We start from the raw sequence: 13048 nt of genomic DNA, 5'->3' as shown, positions 1-13048 counted from the left end.
TTGACATGTAAGCCGCAAAACGGCCAGTAGTTCACTAGTAAGATCATTTTGAGGATTACTAGTTGACATGTAAGCCGCAAAACGCCCACTAGTTCACTAGTAAGGTCATTTTGACGCTTACTAGTGAACATGTCAGCCACAAAACGCTCACTAGTTCACTAGTAAGGTCATTTCGACGCTTACTAGTGAACATGTCAGCCACTAGTAAGTCATTTTGAGGCTTACTAGTGAACATGTAAGCCACAAAACGCTCACTAGTTCACTAGTAAGGTCATTTTGACGCTTACTAGTGAACATGTAAGCCACAAAACGCTCACTAGTTCACAAGTAAATCATTTTGAGGCTTACTAGTGAACATGTAAGGCCATAAATGTGCCCACTAGTTCACTAGTAAGATCATTTTGAGGCTTACTAGTGAACATGTAAGCCACAAAACGCCCACTAGTTCACTGGTAAGATCATTTTGAGGCTTACTAGTGAACATGTCAGCCACAAAACGCTCACTAGTTCACTAGTAAGGTCATTTTGACGCTTACTAGTGAACATGTAAGCCAAAAAACGCTCACTAGTTCACAAGTAAGATCATTTTGAGGCTTACTAGTTGACATGTAAGCCGCAAAACGCCCACTAGTTCACTCGTAAGGTCATTTTGACGCTTACTAGTAAACATGTAAGGCCATAAATGTGCCCACTAGTTCACTAGTAAGATCTTTTTGAGGCTTACTAGTTAACATGTAAGCCACAAAACGCCCACTAGTTCACTAGTAAGATCATTTTGAGGCTTACTCGTGAACATGTAAGCCACAAAACGCCCACTAGTTCACTAGTAAGATCATTTTGACGCTTACTAGTGAATACGTAAGCCACAATACGCTCACTAGTTCACTAGTAAGGTCATTTTGACGCTTACTAGTGAACATGTAAGCCACAAAACGCTCACTAGTCCACTAGTAAGGTCATTTTGACCCTTACTAGTAAACATGTAAGGCCATAAATGTGCCCACTAGTTCACTAGTAAGATCTTTTTGAGGCTTACTAGTTAACATGTAAGCCACAAAACGCCCACTAGTTCACTAGTAAGATCATTTCGACGCTTACTAGTGAACATGTCAGCCACAAAACGCTCACTAGTTCACTAGTAAGGTCATTTTGACGCTTACTAGTGAACATGTCAGCCACAAAACGCTCACTAGTTCACTAGTAAGGTCATTTTGACGCTTACTAGTGAACATGTAAGCCACAAAACGCTCACTAGTTCACAAGTAAGATCATTTTGAGGCTTACTAGTTGACATGTAAGCCGCAAAACGCCCACTAGTTCACTCGTAAGGTCATTTTGACGCTTACTAGTAAACATGTAAGGCCATAAATGTGCCCACTAGTTCACTAGTAAGATCATTTTGAGGCTTACTAGTTGACATGTAAGCAACAAAACGCCCACTAGTTCACTAGTAAGATCATTTCGACGCTTACTAGTGAACATGTCAGCCACAAAACGCTCACTAGTTCACTAGTAAGGTCATTTTGACGCATACTAGTGAACATGTCAGCCACAAAACGCTCACTAGTTCACTAGTAAGGTCATTTTGACGCTTACTAGTGAACATGTAAGCCACAAAACGCTCACTAGTTCACTAGTAAGATCATTTTGACGCTTACTAGTCAACATGTAAGCCACAAAACGCCCACTAGTTCACTAGTAAGATCATTTTGAGGCTTACTAGTTGACATGTAAGCCGCAAAACGCCCACTAGTTCACTCGTAAGGTCATTTTGACGCTTACTAGTAAACATGTAAGGCCATAAATGTGCCCACTAGTTCACTAGTAAGATCTTTTTGAGGCTTACTAGTTAACATGTAAGCCACAAAACGCCCACTAGTTCACTAGTAAGATCATTTTGAGGCTTACTCGTAAACATGTAAGCCACAAAACGCCCACTAGTTCACTAGTAAGATCATTTTGACGCTTACTAGTGAACATGTAAGCCAGAAAACGCTCACTAGTTCACAAGTAAGGTCATTTTGACACTTACTATTGAAACATGTAAGCCACAAAACGCTCACTAGTTCACTAGTAAGGTCATTTTGACGCCTACTAGTGAACATGTAAGCCACAAAACGCCCACTAGTTCACTAGTACGATCATTTTGACGCTTACTAGTCAACATGTAAGGCCATAAATGTGCCCACTAGTTCACTAGTAAGATAATTTTGAGGCTTACTAGTGAACATGTAAGCCACAAAACGCCCACTAGTTCACTAGTAAGATAATTTTGAGGCTTACTAGTGAACATGAAAGCCACAAAAAGCCCACTAGTTCACTCGTAAGATCATTTTGAGGCTTACTAGTTGACATGTAAGCCGCAAAACGCCCACTAGTTCACTCGTAAAATCATTTTGACGCTTACTAGTGAACATGTAAGGCCATAAATGTGCCCACTAGTTCACTAGTAAGATCATTTTGAGGCTTACTAGTGAACATGTAAGCCACAAAACGCCCACTAGTTCACTAGTAAGATCATTTTGAGGCTTACTAGTGAACATGTAAGCCACAAAACGCTCACTAGTTCACTCGTAAGGTCATTTTGACGCTTACTAGTAAACATGTAAGGCCATAAATGTGCCCACTAGTTCACTAGTAAGATCATTTTGAGGCTTACTAGTTGACATGTAAGCAACAAAACGCCCACTAGTTCACTAGTAAGATCATTTCGACGCTTACTAGTGAACATGTCAGCCACAAAACGCTCACTAGTTCACTAGTAAGGTCATTTTGACGCATACTAGTGAACATGTCAGCCACAAAACGCTCACTAGTTCACTAGTAAGGTCATTTTGACGCTTACTAGTGAACATGTAAGCCACAAAACGCTCACTAGTTCACAAGTAAGATCATTTTGAGGCTTACTAGTTGACATGTAAGCCGCAAAACGCCCACTAGTTCACTCGTAAGGTCATTTTGACGCTTACTAGTAAACATGTAAGGCCATAAATGTGCCCACTAGTTCACTGGTAAGATCATTTTGAGGCTTACTAGTTGACATGTAAGCCACAAAACGCCCACTAGTTCACTAGTAAGATCATTTTGAGGCTTACTAGTGAACATGTAAGCCACAAAACGCCCACTAGTTCACTAGTACGATCATTTTGACGCTTACTAGTCAACATGTAAGGCCATAAATGTGCCCACTAGTTCACTAGTAAGATCATTTTGAGGCTTACTAGTGAACATGTAAGCCACAAAACGCCCACTAGTTCACTAGTAAGATCATTTTGAGGCTTACTAGTGAACATGTAAACCACAAAAAGCCCACTAGTTCACTAGTAAGATCATTTTGAGGCTTACTAGTTGACATGTAAGCCGCAAAACGCCCACTAGTTCACTCGTAAAATCATTTTGACGCTTACTAGTGAACATGTAAGGCCATAAATGTGCCCACTAGTTCACTAGTAAGATCATTTTGAGGCTTACTAGTGAACATGTAAGCCACAAAACTTTCACTAGTTCACTAGTAAGGTCATTTTGACGCTTACTAGTGAACATGTAAGCCACAAAACGCTCACTAGTTCACTAGTAAGGTTATTTTGACGCTTACTAGTGAACATGTAAGCCACAAAACGCCCACTAGTTCACTCGTAAGGTCATTTTGAGGCTTACTAGTTGACATGTAAGCCGCAAAACGGCCAGTAGTTCACTAGTAAGATCATTTTGAGGATTACTAGTTGACATGTAAGCCGCAAAACGCCCACTAGTTCACTAGTAAGGTCATTTTGACGCTTACTAGTGAACATGTCAGCCACAAAACGCTCACTAGTTCACTAGTAAGGTCATTTTGACGCTTACTAGTGAACATGTCAGCCACTAGTAAGTCATTTTGAGGCTTACTAGTGAACATGTAAGCCACAAAACGCTCACTAGTTCACTAGTAAGGTCATTTTGACGCTTACTAGTGAACATGTAAGCCACAAAACGCTCACTAGTTCACAAGTAAATCATTTTGAGGCTTACTAGTGAACATGTAAGGCCATAAATGTGCCCACTAGTTCACTAGTAAGATCATTTTGAGGCTTACTAGTGAACATGTAAGCCACAAAACGCCCACTAGTTCACTGGTAAGATCATTTTGAGGCTTACTAGTGAACATGTCAGCCACAAAACGCTCACTAGTTCACTAGTAAGGTCATTTTGACGCTTACTAGTGAACATGTAAGCCAAAAAACGCTCACTAGTTCACAAGTAAGATCATTTTGAGGCTTACTAGTTGACATGTAAGCCGCAAAACGCCCACTAGTTCACTCGTAAGGTCATTTTGACGCTTACTAGTAAACATGTAAGGCCATAAATGTGCCCACTAGTTCACTAGTAAGATCTTTTTGAGGCTTACTAGTTAACATGTAAGCCACAAAACGCCCACTAGTTCACTAGTAAGATCATTTTGAGGCTTACTCGTGAACATGTAAGCCACAAAACGCCCACTAGTTCACTAGTAAGATCATTTTGACGCTTACTAGTGAATACGTAAGCCACAAAACGCTCACTAGTTCACTAGTAAGGTCATTTTGACGCTTACTAGTGAACATGTAAGCCACAAAACGCTCACTAGTCCACTAGTAAGGTCATTTTGACCCTTACTAGTAAACATGTAAGGCCATAAATGTGCCCACTAGTTCACTAGTAAGATCTTTTTGAGGCTTACTAGTTAACATGTAAGCCACAAAACGCCCACTAGTTCACTAGTAAGATCATTTCGACGCTTACTAGTGAACATGTCAGCCACAAAACGCTCACTAGTTCACTAGTAAGGTCATTTTGACGCTTACTAGTGAACATGTAAGCCACAAAACGCCCACTAGTTCACTCGTAAGGTCATTTTGAGGCTTACTAGTTGACATGTAAGCCGCAAAACGGCCAGTAGTTCACTAGTAAGATCATTTTGAGGATTACTAGTTGACATGTAAGCCGCAAAACGCCCACTAGTTCACTAGTAAGGTCATTTTGACGCTTACTAGTGAACATGTCAGCCACAAAACGCTCACTAGTTCACTAGTAAGGTCATTTTGACGCTTACTAGTGAACATGTCAGCCACTAGTAAGTCATTTTGAGGCTTACTAGTGAACATGTAAGCCACAAAACGCTCACTAGTTCACTAGTAAGGTCATTTTGACGCTTACTAGTGAACATGTAAGCCACAAAACGCTCACTAGTTCACAAGTAAATCATTTTGAGGCTTACTAGTGAACATGTAAGGCCATAAATGTGCCCACTAGTTCACTAGTAAGATCATTTTGAGGCTTACTAGTGAACATGTAAGCCACAAAACGCCCACTAGTTCACTGGTAAGATCATTTTGAGGCTTACTAGTGAACATGTCAGCCACAAAACGCTCACTAGTTCACTAGTAAGGTCATTTTGACGCTTACTAGTGAACATGTAAGCCAAAAAACGCTCACTAGTTCACAAGTAAGATCATTTTGAGGCTTACTAGTTGACATGTAAGCCGCAAAACGCCCACTAGTTCACTCGTAAGGTCATTTTGACGCTTACTAGTAAACATGTAAGGCCATAAATGTGCCCACTAGTTCACTAGTAAGATCTTTTTGAGGCTTACTAGTTAACATGTAAGCCACAAAACGCCCACTAGTTCACTAGTAAGATCATTTTGAGGCTTACTCGTGAACATGTAAGCCACAAAACGCCCACTAGTTCACTAGTAAGATCATTTTGACGCTTACTAGTGAATACGTAAGCCACAAAACGCTCACTAGTTCACTAGTAAGGTCATTTTGACGCTTACTAGTGAACATGTAAGCCACAAAACGCTCACTAGTCCACTAGTAAGGTCATTTTGACCCTTACTAGTAAACATGTAAGGCCATAAATGTGACCACTAGTTCACTAGTAAGATCTTTTTGAGGCTTACTAGTTAACATGTAAGCCACAAAACGCCCACTAGTTCACTAGTAAGATCATTTCGACGCTTACTAGTGAACATGTCGGCCACAAAACGCTCACTAGTTCACTAGTAAGGTCATTTTGACGCTTACTAGTGAACATGTCAGCCACAAAACGCTCACTAGTTCACTAGTAAGGTCATTTTGACGCTTACTAGTGAACATGTAAGCCACAAAACGCTCACTAGTTCACAAGTAAGATCATTTTGAGGCTTACTAGTTGACATGTAAGCCGCAAAACGCCCACTAGTTCACTCGTAAGGTCATTTTGACGCTTACTAGTAAACATGTAAGGCCATAAATGTGCCCACTAGTTCACTAGTAAGATCTTTTTGAGGCTTACTAGTTAACATGTAAGCCACAAAACGCCCACTAGTTCACTAGTAAGATCATTTTGAGGCTTACTCGTGAACATGTAAGCCACAAAACGCCCACTAGTTCACTAGTAAGATCATTTTGACGCTTACTAGTGAATATGTAAGCCACAAAACGCTCACTAGTTCACTAGTAAGGTCATTTTGACGCTTACTAGTGAACATGTAAGCCACAAAACGCTCACTAGTCCACTAGTATCATTTTGACCCTTACTAGTGAACATGTAAGCCACAAAACGCCCACTAGTTCACTCGTAAGATCATTTTGAGGCTTACTAGTGAACATGTAAGGCCATAAATGTGCCCACTTGTTCACTAGTAAGATCATTTTGAGGCTTACTAGTGAACATGTAAGCCACAAAACGCCCACTAGTTCACTAGTAAGATCATTGAGGCTTACTAGTGAACATGTAAGCCACAAAACGCTCACTAGCTCACTAGTGAGGTCATTTTGACGCTTACTAGTGAACATGTAAGCCACAAAACGCCCACTAGTTCACACGTAAGGTCATTTTGAGGCTTACTAGTTGACATGTAAGGCCATAAATGTGCACACTAGTTCACTAGTAAGATCATTTTGAGGCTTACTAGTTGACATGTAAGCAACAAAACGCCCACTAGTTCACTAGTAAGATCATTTTGAGGCTTACTAGTGAACATGTAAGCCACAAAACGCTCACTAGTTCACTAGTAAGGTCATTTTGACGCTTACTAGTGAACATTTAAGCCACAAAACGCCCACTAGTTCACTCGTAAGGTCATTTTGAGGCTTAATAGTTGACATGTAAGCCGCAAAACGGCCAGTAGTTCACTAGTAAGATCATTTTGAGGCTTACTAGTTGACATGTAAGCCGCAAAACGCCCACTAGTTCACTAGTAAGGTCATTTTGACGCTTACTAGTGAACATGTCAGCCACAAAACGCTCACTAGTTCACTAGTAAGGTCATTTTGACGCTTACTCATTTTGACGCTTACTAGTGAACATGTCAGCCACAAAACGCTCACTAGTTCACTAGTAAGGTCATTTTGACACTTACTAGTGAACATGTCAGCCACTAGTAAGTCATTTTGAGGCTTACTAGTGAACATGTAAGCCACAAAACGCTCACTAGTTCACTAGTAAGGTCATTTTGACGCTTACTAGTGAACATGTAAGCCACAAAACGCTCACTAGTTCACAAGTAAGATCATTTTGACGCTTACTAGTGAACATGTAAGGCCATAAATGTGCCCACTAGTTCACTAGTAAGATAATTTTGAGGCTTACTAGTGAACATGTAAGCCACAAAACGCCCACTAGTTCACTAGTAAGATCATTTTGAGGCTTACTAGTGAACATGTCAGCCACAAAACGCTCACTAGTTCACTAGTAAGGTCATTTTGACGCTTACTAGTGAACATGTAAGCCACAAAACGCTCACTAGTTCACAAGTAAGATCATTTTGAGGCTTACTAGTTGACATGTAAGCCGCAAAACGCCCACTAGTTCACTCGTAAGGTCATTTTGACGCTTACTAGTAAACATGTAAGGCCATAAATGTGCCCACTAGTTCACTAGTAAGATCTTTTTGAGGCTTACTAGTTAACATGTAAGCCACAAAACGCCCACTAGTTCACTAGTAAGATCATTTTGAGGCTTACTCGTGAACATGTAAGCCACAAAACGCCCACTAGTTCACTAGTAAGATCATTTTGACGCTTACTAGTGAATATGTAAGCCACAAAACGCTCACTAGTTCACTAGTAAGGTCATTTTGACGCTTACTAGTGAACATGTAAGCCACAAAACGCTCACTAGTCCACTAGTAAGATCATTTTGACCCTTACTAGTGAACATGTAAGCCACAAAACGCCCACTAGTTCACTCGTAAGATCATTTTGAGGCTTACTAGTGAACATGTAAGGCCATAAATGTGCCCACTTGTTCACTAGTAAGATCATTTTGAGGCTTACTAGTGAACATGTAAGCCACAAAACGCCCACTAGTTCACTAGTAAGATCATTGAGGCTTACTAGTGAACATGTAAGCCACAAAACGCTCACTAGCTCACTAGTGAGGTCATTTTGACGCTTACTAGTGAACATGTAAGCCACAAAACGCCCACTAGTTCACACGTAAGGTCATTTTGAGGCTTACTAGTTGACATGTAAGGCCATAAATGTGCCCACTAGTTCACTAGTAAGATCATTTTGAGGCTTACTAGTTGACATGTAAGCAACAAAACGCCCACTAGTTCACTAGTAAGATCATTTTGAGGCTTACTAGTGAACATGTAAGCCACAAAACGCTCACTAGTTCACTAGTAAGGTCATTTTGACGCTTACTAGTGAACATGTAAGCCACAAAACGCTCACTAGTTCACTAGTAAGGTTATTGTGACGCTTACTAGTGAACATTTAAGCCACAAAACGCCCACTAGTTCACTCGTAAGGTCATTTTGAGGCTTAATAGATGACATGTAAGCCGCAAAACGGCCAGTAGTTCACTAGTAAGATCATTTTGAGGCTTACTAGTTGACATGTAAGCCGCAAAACGCCCACTAGTTCACTAGTAAGGTCATTTTGACGCTTACTAGTGAACATGTCAGCCACAAAACGCTCACTAGTTCACTAGTAAGGTCATTTTGACGCTTACTCATTTTGACGCTTACTAGTGAACATGTCAGCCACAAAACGGTCACTAGTTCACTAGTAAGGTCATTTTGACACTTACTAGTGAACATGTCAGCCACTAGTAAGTCATTTTGAGGCTTACTAGTGAACATGTAAGCCACAAAACGCTCACTAGTTCACTAGTAAGGTCATTTTGACGCTTACTAGTGAACATGTAAGCCACAAAACGCTCACTAGTTCACAAGTAAGATCATTTTGACGCTTACTAGTGAACATGTAAGGCCATAAATGTGCCCACTAGTTCACTAGTAAGATAATTTTGAGGCTTACTAGTGAACATGTAAGCCACAAAACGCCCACTAGTTCACTAGTAAGATCTTTTTGAGGCTTACTAGTTAACATGTAAGCCACAAAACACCCACTAGTTCACTAGTAAGATCATTTTGAGGCTTACTAGTGAACATGTAAGCCACAAAACGCTCACTAGTTCACTAGTAAGGTCATTTTGACGCTTACTATTGAACTTGTAAGCCACATAACGCTCATTAGTTCAATAGTAAGGTCATTTTGACGCTTACTAGTGAAAATGTAAGCCACAAAACGCCCACTAGTTCACACATAAGGTCATTTTGAGGCTTACTAGTTGACATGTAAGGCCATAAATGTGCCCACTAGTTCACTAGTAAGATCATTTTGAGGCTTACTAGTGAACATGTAAGGCCATAAATGTGCCCACTTGTTCACTAGTAAGATCATTTTGAGGCTTACTAGTGAACATGTAAGCCACAAAACGCACACTAGTTCACTAGTAAGATCATTTTGAGGCTTACTAGTGAACATGTAAGCCACAAAAAGCCCACTAGTTCACTAGTAAGATCATTTTGAGGCTTACTAGTTGACATGTAAGCCACAAAACGCTCACTAGTTCACAAGTAAGATCATTTTGACGCTTACTAGTGAACATGTAAGGCCATAAATGTGCCCACTAGTTCACTAGTAAGATCATTTTGAGGCTTACTAGTGAACATGTAAGCCACAAAACGCTCACTAGTTCACAAGTAAGATCATTTTGAGGCTTACTAGTTGACATGTAAGCCGCAAAACGCCCACTAGTTCACTCGTAAGGTCATTTTGACGCTGACTAGTAAACATGTAAGGCCATAAATGTGCCCACTAGTTCACTAGTAAGATCTTTTTGAGGCTTACTAGTTAACATGTAAGCCACAAAACGCCCACTAGTTCACTAGTAAGATCATTTTGAGGCTTACTCGTGAACATGTAAGCCACAAAACGCCCACTAGTTCACTAGTAAGATCATTTTGACGCTAACTAGTGAATATGTAAGCCACAAAACGCTCACTAGTTCACTAGTAAGGTCATTTTGACGCTTACTAGTGAACATGTAAGCCACAAAACGCTCACTAGTCCACTAGTAAGGTCATTTTGACACTTACTCGTGAACATGTAAGCCACAAAACGCCCACTAGTTCACTCGTAAGATCATTTTGAGGCTTACTAGTGAACATGTAAGGCCATAAATGTGCCCACTTGTTCACTAGTAAGATCATTTTGAGGCTTACTAGTGAACATGTAACCCACAAAAAGCCCACTAGTTCACTAGTAAGATCATTTTGAGGCTTACTAGTTGACATGTAAGCCACAAAACGCTCACTAGTTCACAAGTAAGATCATTTTGACGCTTACTAGTGAACATGTAAGGCCATAAATGTGCCCACTAGTTCACTAGTAAGATCATTTTGAGGCTTACTAGTTGACATGTAAGCCACAAAACTTTCACTAGTTCACTAGTAAGGTCATTTTGACGCTTACTAGTGAACATGTAAGCCACAAAACGCTCACTAGTTCACTAGTAAGGTTATTTTGACGCTTACTAGTGAACATGTAAGCCACAAAACGCCCACTAGTTCACTCGTAAGGTCATTTTGAGGCTTACTAGTTGACATGTAAGCCGCAAAACGCCCACTAGTTCACTAGTAAGGTCATTTTGACGCTTACTAGTGAACATGTCAGCCACAAAACGCTCACTAGTTCACTAGTAAGGTCATTTTGACGCTTACTAGTGAACATGTAAGCCACAAAACGCTCACTAGTTCACAAGTAAGATCATTTTGACGCTTACTAGTGAACATGTAAGGCCATAAATGTGCCCACTAGTTCACTAGTAAGATAATTTTGAGGCTTACTAGTGAACATGTAAGCCACAAAACGCCCACTAGTTCACTAGTAAGATCATTTTGAGGCTTACTAGTGAACATGTCAGCCACAAAACGCTCACTAGTTCACTAGTAAGGTCATTTTGACGCTTACTAGTGAACATGTAAGCCACAAAACGCTCACTAGTTCACAAGTAAGATCATTTTGAGGCTTACTAGTTGACATGTAAGCCGCAAAACGCCCACTAGTTCACTCGTAAGGTCATTTTGACGCTTACTAGTAAACATGTAAGGCCATAAATGTGCCCACTAGTTCACTAGTAAGATCTTTTTGAGGCTTACTAGTTAACATGTAAGCCACAAAACGCCCACTAGTTCACTAGTAAGATCATTTTGAGGCTTACTCGTGAACATGTAAGCCACAAAACGCCCACTAGTTCACTAGTAAGATCATTTTGACGCTTACTAGTGAATATGTAAGCCACAAAACGCTCACTAGTTCACTAGTAAGGTCATTTTGACGCTTACTAGTGAACATGTAAGCCACAAAACGCTCACTAGTCCACTAGTAAGATCATTTTGACCCTTACTAGTGAACATGTAAGCCACAAAACGCCCACTAGTTCACTCGTAAGATCATTTTGAGGCTTACTAGTGAACATGTAAGGCCATAAATGTGCCCACTTGTTCACTAGTAAGATCATTTTGAGGCTTACTAGTGAACATGTAAGCCACAAAACGCCCACTAGTTCACTAGTAAGATCATTGAGGCTTACTAGTGAACATGTAAGCCACAAAACGCTCACTAGCTCACTAGTGAGGTCATTTTGACGCTTACTAGTGAACATGTAAGCCACAAAACGCCCACTAGTTCACACGTAAGGTCATTTTGAGGCTTACTAGTTGACATGTAAGGCCATAAATGTGCCCACTAGTTCACTAGTAAGATCATTTTGAGGCTTACTAGTTGACATGTAAGCAACAAAACGCCCACTAGTTCACTAGTAAGATCATTTTGAGGCTTACTAGTGAACATGTAAGCCACAAAACGCTCACTAGTTCACTAGTAAGGTCATTTTGACGCTTACTAGTGAACATGTAAGCCACAAAACGCTCACTAGTTCACTAGTAAGGTTATTGTGACGCTTACTAGTGAACATTTAAGCCACAAAACGCCCACTAGTTCACTCGTAAGGTCATTTTGAGGCTTAATAGATGACATGTAAGCCGCAAAACGGCCAGTAGTTCACTAGTAAGATCATTTTGAGGCTTACTAGTTGACATGTAAGCCGCAAAACGCCCACTAGTTCACTAGTAAGGTCATTTTGACGCTTACTAGTGAACATGTCAGCCACAAAACGCTCACTAGTTCACTAGTAAGGTCATTTTGACGCTTACTCATTTTGACGCTTACTAGTGAACATGTCAGCCACAAAACGGTCACTAGTTCACTAGTAAGGTCATTTTGACACTTACTAGTGAACATGTCAGCCACTAGTAAGTCATTTTGAGGCTTACTAGTGAACATGTAAGCCACAAAACGCTCACTAGTTCACTAGTAAGGTCATTTTGACGCTTACTAGTGAACATGTAAGCCACAAAACGCTCACTAGTTCACAAGTAAGATCATTTTGACGCTTACTAGTGAACATGTAAGGCCATAAATGTGCCCACTAGTTCACTAGTAAGATAATTTTGAGGCTTACTAGTGAACATGTAAGCCACAAAACGCCCACTAGTTCACTAGTAAGGTCATTTTGACGCTTACTAGTGAACATGTAAGCCACAAAACGCTCACTAGTTCACAAGTAAGATCATTTTGACGCTTACTAGTGAACATGTAAGGCCATAAATGTGCCCACTAGTTCACTAGTAAGATAATTTTGACGCTTACTATTGAACTTGTAAGCCACATAACGCTCATTAGTTCAATA

Source organism: Hippocampus zosterae, chromosome 18 (genome assembly GCF_025434085.1).
Source record: "Hippocampus zosterae strain Florida chromosome 18, ASM2543408v3, whole genome shotgun sequence".
Classification (NCBI taxonomy): domain Eukaryota; kingdom Metazoa; phylum Chordata; class Actinopteri; order Syngnathiformes; family Syngnathidae; genus Hippocampus; species Hippocampus zosterae.
Note: the sequence above shows the minus strand (reverse complement) of the source record.